Source organism: Hylobates moloch, unplaced genomic scaffold (genome assembly GCF_009828535.3).
Source record: "Hylobates moloch isolate HMO894 unplaced genomic scaffold, HMol_V3 SCAFFOLD_4, whole genome shotgun sequence".
Taxonomy (NCBI): Eukaryota; Metazoa; Chordata; class Mammalia; order Primates; family Hylobatidae; genus Hylobates; species Hylobates moloch.
In genome coordinates, this window is record NW_026652279.1 from 81,081,558 (window position 1) to 81,093,527 (window position 11,970).

An 11,970-nucleotide genomic window follows, 5' to 3' on the forward strand; every position below is an offset into this window, starting at 1 on the left:
AAGGCATTCAGTTTTATAAGGAAAGTGGAGCATAAAAGTTTGGAAAATGTGCAGCCTGACTATGCAATAGACAAGAAAAACCCATTTTCTGGGGAGAAATTCAAGCTGGCTGCAGAAATTTGCATAAGTAGCAGGAGCCCATAGCATCTGGTGACATGATACGTTAATCTCCAAGACCATGGTGAAAATATCTCCAAGCCATGTCAGAGACCTTCACAGAAGACCCTCACATCACAGGCCTGGAGGCCCAGGAGGGAAAAGTGTTTTCGTGGGCTGGGCCCAGGGCTCCTGTGCTGTGTGCAACCTAGGGACTCAGTGCCCTGTGTTGCAGCCACTCCAGCCATACTGAAAGGGGCCAATGTACAGCTTGGGCTGTGGCTTCAGAGGGTGGAAGCCCAATGCCTTGGCAGCTTCCACGTGGTGTTGAGCCTGCAGGTGCACAGAAGGCAAGAATTGAGGTTTGGGAACTTCTGCCTAGATTTCAGAAGATGTATGGAAACACCTGGTGGGGCCCTCATGGAGAACCTCTGCTAGGGCAGTGCAGAAGGAAAACGTGGGGTCAGAGTCCCCACACAGAGTCTCTACTGGGGCACTGCCTAGTGGAGCTGTGAGAAGAGGGCCACTGTCCTCCAGACCCCAGAATGATAGATCCACTGGTAGCTTATGCTGTGAGCCTCGAAAAGCCACAGACACTCAACGCCAGCCAGTGAAAGCAGCTGGGAGGGAGGCTGTATCCTGCAAAACCACAGGGGTGTAGCTGCCCGAGACCATGGGAATCCACCGCTTGCATCAGCATGACTTAGAGTCAAAGGACATCGTTTTGGAGCTTTAAAATTTGATTGCCCTGCTGGATTTTGGACTTGCACGGTCCTTGTAGCCCCTTTGTTTGGGCCAATTTCTTCCATTTGGAATGGCTACATTTACCCGATACCTGTGCTCCCATTGCACCTAGCAAGTAACTAGCTGGCTTTTGATTTTACAGGCTCATAGGAGGAAGGGAATGGCCTTGTCCCAGATGAACACTTGGACTGTGGACTTTTGGGTTAATGCTAAAATGAGTTAAGACTTTGGGGGACTGTTGAGAAGGCACGATTGGTTTTGAAATGTGAGGACATGAGATTTGGAGGGGCCAGGGGAAGAATGATATGGTTTGGCTGTGTCTCCATTGAAATCTCAACTTGAATTGTATTTCCCAGAATTCCCACGTGTTGTGGGAGTAACCCAGGGGGAGGCACCCAGGGGGAGGGACCCAGGGGGAGGGACCCAGGGGGAGGTAAATGAATCACAGGGTTGCTGTTTCTCGTGCTACTCTGGTAACAGTGAATAAATCTCACAAGATCTGATGGGTTTATCAGTGGTTTCTGCTTTTGCTTCTTCCTCATTTTTCTCTTGCCACCACCATGTAAGAAGTGCCTTTCACTTCCTGCCATGATCTTGAGGCCTCCCCAGCCATGTGGAACTGTAAGTCCTATTAAACCATTTTTTTTTCCCTAGTCTCGGGTATATCTTCATCAGCAGCATGAAAACGGACTAATACAAGGCATTTTCAGGCACATACTTCCACAGGATAAATATACCTTTGGCAAAGGGAAAAGACAGAGGATGGCCCATTTCCAGAATGTGAAAGGCACAAGTTGCATGGCCTTGATAACCCTATAATCTTCTGTCCCATTCACAGGACATATACACATTCTACACAATAGCATTCATCAGTATTATCACTGCAGAGAAAGGAGTTAAACACTTTAGGCTTACACTACTTTCACAAAAATTACTTGCATGCCAGCATTTATGCTACCTGAATATGGATCAGAAATATCCATTGTAACTGTAATAATATATGAGATATTTAAATGTTGGAGGGAGAGTTGGATATGTGTGAACTGGTGTGGTGGAAAAAATGTCTTCCCAAAGCAAGGCATTTTGTCTGAAGAACTACGGCAGAAAAAAATAAAAATAATTTACTTTAATAAGGTTCAGTTGAAATAAATTTAGAAGCGATCACAAATTTACTCAAGGCAAGATAATACCACAAGATCTCCTTTGTTCTAAACCACCTAATAGAAAAGTATTTTGTTACTAGGATTTTATTATCTGTGTTATTTCAATTTATTTTGTCAGTTTCTATTACTCCATGTATTACCTTTACTTTCTGCTTATCTACATATCTCTCTAGCTAGATTGTATGCTCCTAGAGAACAAGAACCATGTCTTACTCGTGTTGGTACACTGCCTGGCCATGATAGAAACCTTGATATATGTTTGTTGAATTAAACTGAACTCCAAGGTTCTGTCTGGTCATTTGGAATTCTATAATTCAGCATACAAGTTATTTATAATTTTGGCTCTTCTTGGGTTTCAACTCTGCCAAGTTTTGTTCATGGCCATTGGACTTTGTCATCCAAAAGAATGACTCAACACAATGGAATAGCATGCCCCCAAGTACTGTTCATTCATGATAACCTCATCATCTTTAAAAAAAAATCCAGGTCCCTGGATGGAAGGATAATTTGCAATTTGTCTTCTTTTAAAAGTAGGATTTATTACACTCACTCTGAGTTGTTGAGCCATGACAACAGTTTTTTCTTCATAAGACCAAAATCCTACTTCTTATTAATTCAATTTGAAATATGATTTCCCTAAAACATCACATTTCACACATCTCATCCAATAACAATAATTACAAGTGCGTACAGAGTGAGGGTTGCTATAGCCTTTCAACAATATGTTTATACCATTAAAGACATGTATGTTCTCATATATCTTAGAGCTGACATACTTTTAGTGCATAAATCTGAAGTGTCATTCACCAATAAGCAGAGACATTTCTCTTCTTCTATATAATCGGGCATTCAAACTTATTATTAGGCAAATAATAAACTAAAAAACTAAAAAGTATTTTGATGCAAAAATAAGGCATAGAAAGATTAAAAATAGGAATCTAATATCAGTGGCCTCAGGTTAGAAGACAACTTAGAACCTGAACTTAAAATGCAGATTAGATCTGTGAAATTGTCAAGTACACATAAACACATTCACACACATTTTCCTACCACTAAGAAATCCATTTCAATATTCGAAATATTTAAGTTTATCCATTTCATCTATGAGGTGATAAAAGCATGCCTTTAGTACTCATAATCTTCATTGTTAAGTCTTGATCCTTTAGAATAGACACAATATATACACCATCTGTCCTGCTGTGTGCTATGTTCCATGTATAACATAGATTAGTGCAAAGATCTGATTAATGGCAGAATACAGCATCTAAAAAAATCACAAAGAACACTACTGTGCTTGAGATGCTAAACCCTTAGGGCCTCATTGACTTTTAGGAAGAAGTAGAAGTCTCTACTGACTTGTTGGAAAATTTTGGTTTTGCCTACAAATTTCCAGTAGAAACAAAGCAGCGCAAGAAAACAATACACTGAGATTATGATTTTGTCTCAACAATACAAAACATTTATGTGAAAACAAAAATTTTGCTTTTGTCCAGTCTTCTTCACTTTGAGTAAACAAAGCACAGACTCCTCTCAGAAATTGATATAAAATGAGCAATTATAAAACGGATTGCTGTGAACACATGTTTGGGGGAGCAGCACTTTTGCTAGAAATAGATCTGTACTCTATCATATGCCTTCACTGAAATCCAAGAATTTAAAAAATAACCATTTGTTTCACTTATTTAAGGCATATTCTTATCTGAACACTGTGCCAATTTTTTTGTTGTTATTTTGCTTAGGTTTTGATACAGTCCTACTTTTATCCCCCTTTTACAATGTGAAGGCTGAAGTTCAAAGAGTTTTGTAACATGCTCAAGGTCATAACTTATTAAGGAATAGAGCTTAGTTTGAAATTCAGGGTTATGTCCCAGATACCATGCTTCAAGTTACTGCACCTGTTCCTCCTCAATAAACTATACTGCTCTCATATAGGCTTTATATCTGGTGAGAACTTAAAATGTGAGTTTTGTTTTGACAGCTAGAGAATGGTCTGAGAAATCTCTATTCAAAGTACTGTGGAACATAATGGATCATATGTTAACTGATAAGGAAAAGGCTGATTATGAGGGAGCCATTTTGGAATAAAAAAATTATGAAAAGGCTAGTAATGAGTAGGCCATTTTAGGAAAAATATTATCTTTATGAGGCTTTCATTCAAGATGCCTTTTTAAAATTAAAGATATTCTGCTAAGAAATGTGGAAACTAAGGGAAAAAATTGCTTCTGAAATGACCGACTGCCAGCCTGACATAACCTTGTAGTTGGATCTGATCATTATTTATCTTGATACCTATAATTTTACCCTCCAAGTGGATATAAAGTTCCATGAGTCTTTAGAGATTTCCACATTTCTCAGTGTATGCTTAGTTTTGTGTATAGCAATGGGTTCCGAACATTTCTACCATAAAAACTAAAACAAAATTTGAAACTTTCATATGTCAAACTTAGTCTTCTAAACATTTTTGACTACAGAACTCTATTGTCATTCATCACATAATACCCCAGGGTCCAGTTTAAAATTTTCTACACCCTAGTATATTATAATTCATTTTGAATCCCTGCAATCTCTCAAATGTTACTCTAAACTGACAAAGCGCATGAATAGCTAGTGACTTCAGTGGGCAAGGGGAAGAGGGCAGACTTAGCAAATTAGCAAAATTTTACTCCGAATTATCAACATTTTGATATATTCAGATACCTACAAAATTTAAAATATTCTGTAACCACCAAATTTACATAAAGATAGAGGATGAGTATTAATAGCAATTTTATCTATCTTTTATTTTCCCTGAATATCTTAACCATCCCTCCCTGCCATACTGTTTTATCATAGCCCTTTCTCCAATTAATCAGTGATAAACTTACATCTTCTATAATATTTGTCAAATATATTTGCACATTGATGTATGCAAGAACATGTTTTTCCAGATACATTCTAATTTTTTTCTCTTACTGAAATGAATAGATTTGCTTAAGTATATTTTTTGAAGCTTTGTTAAATGAGATACTTTTTGTAAGGTTAGTACTAAGCTAAATTAAAGTGATGAGGAATTTATTCACTATTCTTGAACAAAATCTACAAGGTGTTTCATAGGCTTCAAAAGAGTTGAATCTTTTGGAAATTATCTGTATTTGAAGCAAAATCAGGCAATTGGCAAGGACAGACAAAATATAATTTTGTCCATGAATTTAATAGCAAGAAACCATAACTGCCTCTGAGCTGTTACCCGTGCCAACTGAGCCCACCTTTCTCAATCCCTTCCAACTGTTATCCACAGGAAACTTATCAAGGGAGATTGGCATCAATGCCTGAATTAAGTGAAATGTTGAATCTATTCTCAAGCAAACATTGACTAAGATAGTTTTGATGGTAGGCATATTATACTATTTTTGTTATACTTTTAGCTGTAGGGATAATGCCTGTCTTATTATTTTATTCATTTTATAACATCAGAGGTGTTCAATCTTTTGGCTTCCCTGAGCCCCACTGGAAGAAGAAAAATTGTCTTGGGCCACACATAAGATATACTAACACTAGAAATGGCTGATAAGCTTCAAAACAAACTCACAAAAAATATCACAAAAGAATCTCACAATATTTTAAGAAAGGTTACAACATTTTGTTGGGCTTAATTCAAAGCCACCTGGGCTGCATGAGGCTCATGGGCCATGGGGTGGACTAGCTTGTTCTGCATCATGCTTTCTTTCCTAAAAGGGTTCTGCTGATTATAACACATGCTTCCTTTAAAAGACTTTGAAAATTTAATGCACCTATGTTTGTATGTATATATAATGAAGAAAAAAATAACAAAACATAATTCCAGAAAACAAAGCTTATTACCCATTTTTCATTTTTGGTACCTTCATATTCTATCTGATTTCCCTCACTCAGACACTTTGACGTTTTTCCTATTGCTCTCCATGGCTCTCATCAGAAGTGTGTGCAGTAATGGTAAGATGCATCCTTTGGCTATATTCACATGGGCATTTTTTCCCATTTTTATGCCATTTCCAGTATTAACTCTGCTTCAGCATACTATTTTATTATGTGTCTATCAGACAACTGTGTGGGCACTGGCAATTTAATTAAAAATATAACAGTGACAGTTCCCATTCCTATATTGTTGAGCAAATAAAAGGTATATTTTAAAAAGAAACACCTAAACAATATGTAAATTAACAGGAATAGTTTAGACGGCAGGAATTGCTATGCAGAAAAACAAGACGGGCTGTTGTGCAAGCAGATGGAGACCACTTTAGGTCAGGTGAGAAAGGGAGGTCTCTCTACGTAAAATGTAAAATGAGACCTGAATATCAAGAATCAGATGTTAATAAACATCAGAGAAGGAAAAATGTCCAGGAAGAAGGAATTGCTAGAGCAAAATCCTACTGCAAACAATGTAATTGGTGTGTCTAAAAAAAGAAACATTGCATGTTTGGGACACAGTGAGCAAGGGGTAAAGTAGTTCAAAATAAATGGAAAAAAAAACAACTCAGGATGGTCTGGCCAGTTTATGTGGGGTTTTGTAGGCCAGAGGAGGATGTGAAATTTATTATAAGTGTAATGAAAATCCATCGGATGATCTTAAGCAAGTTGGATGCATGATAAATGGTTTCAAAGAAAATCATTCTTGACTATACGGATGAAACAACCACAGATCAAAATCTTTGCAAAAATGTCTAAATAGACCGGACCTACAAAAAAAGAGAAGAGGATTCAGCTTTCTATTTTCACACAAATCACTGTTGGACCATAAATTTCATTTGTGCAAACAATGATTATCATTACAAGTAGTAGAATAGAGAAAGTATCTTTGGGCTAGGAATCAGAATACCATTATTGGGATTTTTTGCTTACTTGTGTGACTATGAGTGAATCATGTTTCTTGAGGACTTAGTGCCCTAATTGTAAAAAATGAGATAACTGGATCACCTTGAAGAGGTGGAACCATCCCTTCCCTCTTGTCCTATTCCTTATCAAATCACTTACCTGTGGGCCATTTTCTTAAGGGAAAGAAATGGAATATGAAACAATCACTGCTATCCATACAAGGACTACAAATATCACAGCAAGTTCCCATTCTCATCTGTTTACAACTATTGCTACAAATTGAGTTGGCAAAAGTGTTTAATCCAAAGATTAGTTATTATCATAGAGAGCATTCCTGTGACATTTACATTTTCCAGACATAGCTGACTGTGCATGTTTCACAAAACTTACTTGCTTAATAACAAAAAGCCAAATTCCATCGATTTATTAAATTTTTACTGAGAGTAAAATTCATATGGTGCTAACTTGACAATAAAGGGAAAATTAATGCTGTATTCTGAGATATTCTAAGTGTTTTGATGTAAAATACTCAGATAAATATGAATACAATCAAGACTCAAATGAAGAAATTGTGTAATAAAGAAACATAATTCTTGATTTATGTAATTTTTATGTTAAAAATGCATATTGCCATATATAGACATCTATTTAGTTATACTCATTTTAAAAAAGCTTATAATATTAGGAAAACACAAGTAACTACATGGAAAAGACAAGACACAATTATTAAACAAAGGGTGCCAAAAACCTGCAATATATTACAGAAATATATGAGCAAATTATTTTCAAAAGGCATGATTATTTTCCAGACATAATTTGTCCACATGAACCACCTGGCAAAGCAAGGAAAAGTGATTCCCTCACCTCCCCAACCCCCTTTCCCATCAGCTACTTATATGAGTGCTTTCCTTTTCAAGGTTGCTTTTGACATTAAGAGTGTGGATAGAGGAAAAACAAGTAGAAGATGAACATGTGGACTCTTGCCAAGAAACCTATGCTCTCCAAACCTTCACAACCATAGTTCTTCATGATAGTTTTGGATACCTATATGTAACCGGGACTACCTGCTGTTTTTAAGCAAAGAAGTAAAACATGTACAAGGACTTTGCTAACTAATAGAAAGAATGATGGACTGGTGACCAGATTTACTTGACTGTGTAAATTTGTGCATTACCTTTAGATAGCTGACCTTTCTACTCTTCTTCTGCAATGTCAAGGGAATTAACTAAACTACATTTCAGCCTCTGTACATTCTAAGATCACATGTATCTAGAATGAATCATGCACTAAATCATCAAGTAAACATTCATTGGCCCCAATCTTTCTCTCTGACTTCATCTCCAATCTTTCACTCCACCCTTCAGCCACATTAACCTTGTTCTTCCTGGAACAAGCAACCTTGTTCTCATATAAGAGCCTTTTAACCTTATATGAGAACCTTAAGAAGCTTCTGGCTGGATTTTTCCCAAGGCTTATGCCTTATTATTTAAATCTGTGTTCATTTGACACCCCTTCAAAGAGGCCTTCCTCAAACAATTCAACATCAACCTCGACTCTACCTAAAGCACCTTTATTCTTTCATCCTTTTTACCACTCATATTTCCCTCAACATATGCCATTGTCCAAAGTTGATTCCCTTCCCCATTTCATCCTGTCAAAATGAAAGCTCCGGGAAGAGTTTCAAGCATTTCCATTTTTAATTCTATGTCAACTAATATTATGCCTTATTATATGTAAGTACTCCATTATTCAAACAAGACAGAATATTTGCATCTTATACCCCATTCTCATATTCACGTACACCATGTTCACAACCAAAGCATTAAAATTCTGAATTATCATTTAACTTTTTCAATTTTCTCAGTTTTCTATATTAGAAAGCTTAGCACCATCTTGGATTCTTTCCCTCACTCTCCAATGTATTCTACCATTACGTTTTTTGATAGCTATTCCCAACCCACATGCCTGCATTTCTTTATCTACCTCTAAGCAACTTCGAGTCTCTCATTTTTTATATTCCCTCAGTGATAAAGTAAAATGTGCCTAAAACTGTAGCTTTATGTTCATGCTTGCAACTATTAAAAAAAAAGTTTGCCCTTATTAACCTACCTGATCGACTATGCCTCTTAGTTAACAAGGTCCTGAAATGTCTGGTTCACTTACGCTTTCAAACATCCTAACTCTAATCTAAGTTTAGGCCAACGGCATTACAATCCAAGAGCACATAATAATCATTTTATTTTCTCTACTTGTATTTCTTCCAAATTAACTGCTTTACTCTCAATTATCCAAACTGAACAGCTTCCAAAGCCTAGCTCAGACTTACTTTCATACATATAACATAATGTACTAAATTCTCAGTGATATATTCCTTCTCCAAAATCCAATCACACTTATAAACTAAATAATATATATACTTAATAAATGTGATTCTATGTTGTCATTATTTTTGCAGCCAATCGTTCTATGTGAGTGTGATTCTCCCAACCCAGTTGATGTGGTCTTGATGGAAGGTGCTACATTCTATGCCTCTTAGGTAGCACAAATTAAGCATTGTGTAAGTGGAAGTATCAATAAGAGATACAAACTTTGTTGTTTAAAATTCATTTGCCTAAAACCTAGAGAGGTAAAATACACTGTCTATGGTAATAATACAGCTAGTAGCAGAGTCAGAACTTAAACTCAGATTTCTTAACTCCTAGTCCAGGTATCTTATCATCTTAGATTATCTCTCATAAATCATGTATTTCAAGTACTAAACTGTTTCTTAAGGGTATTCCTAAATATCAAAGGAAATAATAATATGGCATGGCATATACATTTTCTCAGAGCAAAATGTTGACATTACTTAATACTTAAAATAAGCATTTTGGATGAAAGGAAAAGTCACTGCCTCAAACATGAGAATGAATCACAATCACTCCTCCTCAATACAACTAACAAGCAATAATGTCTCTGCTGTGTTCAGTATTGTCTCACGGACTCTGCCAGTGTCTATGATGCTCATTGTCTTCAAACCATACCCTGTACAGAAGTGGTAGCCTGCAGTTAAAGCACCTACGTAATGGAGTAAAAACTGTGGTTAAGAAGAATGCAGAACCCTCTGGGAATGTCATTTCAATATAGCATTTTGGATAACTTAGTCTGGGTCAGTCTCATCATACCGAAAGCTCCCCAGGACCAGAAATTGTTCTAACAACCTGTCTTTATTGTTCAGACTCTGAGAGAAAAGAATGAATGCCTCTCGTTGTAAATGGTTTTTAAAAATAGATTATTTAATAATAACATAGACAAATATTTTTAAGTTTCAAGCATGACACATATCTGTAAAATACTGATTTTGCTGAATTATAAATTAAAAAGAGACTCATTGTTGGCATCTAATTTTCTTGTACAGAAAAAAACCTTGCTGAATGATCTGCTCTTGAGGTACTCCTTCTATCTAATGTAGTCAAGTCCGAACACGTTTAAGAAACAAAGTCTCATTGCCGGTGATAGGCATAATAATGGCCCCCCACAGAGGTTTATGCCAAGGGAATTAACTTAACTGTATTTCAGTTCTTTGTACATTCCAAAGTTGTATGTATCTAGAATGAATCATGCACCAAATCATCAAGTAGACATTTATTGGCCCCAGTCTTTCTCTCTGTCAGACTCTCCAAAATTGTTAGAATCTCCAAAACTGTCAGATTCTGTCAGAATTTCCAAAACTTCTAAGTATGTTGTCATACACAGGAAGAGGGACTTTGCAGACGTAATTAAATTTGAGGACCTTGAGATGAAAAGACAATCCTGAATTATCTGGGTGAGCCCAATCTGATCAGATGAGTTCTTAAAAGTGGAAATGAAATGGAAAACAAGTGCATCAGAGAAATTCAAATTGAGAGGAATTTGATCCCCTGTTGCTGGCTTTCTAGTTGAAAAAGAGGTACCAAGAGAATAGAAGTGTTGCAGCTTCTAGAAACAGTGAACAGCCCTCAGTTTGCAGCCAGTTAGAAAGTGGGCACCTACCTTAGTCTTACAACCTCAAGCAACTGAATTCATGAGTAGGAAATGGGTTCTTCCCTAGACCCTTCAGAAAATAATGCAACCTACTGACAATTTAATTTTAGTTGGGTGAGACCAATAGCAGAGTTGTTACCTGTAGAACTGAGAGATAATACATTTCTGTTGTTTAAGCCCATAAGTTCTTGCTAATCTATTACATTGGTTATAAAAAACTAACACACTGACCTAATAAGCATATGAATAAAAGAGAATATTTAATTTTCACAAGGAAGAGAGCTGCCCCACCTGAATGCACAATTACAGAAATGTTGTCAAGCATCATTTCCTACACAATTGCCAAGTTATGTGTGTGGATCAACATATGGTAACCCAGTGTTTACCACTGGGGACATAAGATTGATAACTGTGGTTTAACACCTTTAAACGGAAAAGTAATTGAATTCAGGACCAAGCTAAAATTTAAATACATATCCACTTGACCATTTTAGGTAAACATGGATAAATAAAAAAATCACAAGTAAAAGAAGTAAAATTGTTCTCAGCACATACGATGACTTGTGCTAAGTCAGAGGTCAGGTATATTCAGCTCAGCATTTTCTGTCTTTCAGAGACACCAAGGGTTGTATTTGTTCAAGCATTCATGTCTTCTTAGTGTTTAACTAAAAAATTCAGAAGTTATCCTCTCATACTGATCAAATTATAGAACGGCCTTATGAGAATTTATATAAACATTTCTAAAAATTTTTCTTTGTATTCTAAGCTATGATGAATTCACTTATTTTACTACCATTGTGCAAATTAGAACATGTAAAATATTTCATCAGCTTGTTCTGACACCTTAGGACATGACAAACTATTCTATTCAATTTATTTATAATCTTAATGATTTTGCAGTTTTATGATAGTTTTTTTTTGTTCTTGTCAGAGTAAAGGTTTGATTTTATTCCCTTACCTGTAAAATAAGAGTAATATTAATATCTGTACCATAAATTTATTGTGAAGCTTAAATATGGTAATGTATGGGAGCCATGTAGAGCAGCACCTAATACTTGCAACGCCATCATAAATTTCAACTCTTATTGGTTCCGTTATTGTTGTTAATTGCTCATCCTTACTTAATCTTTTATCA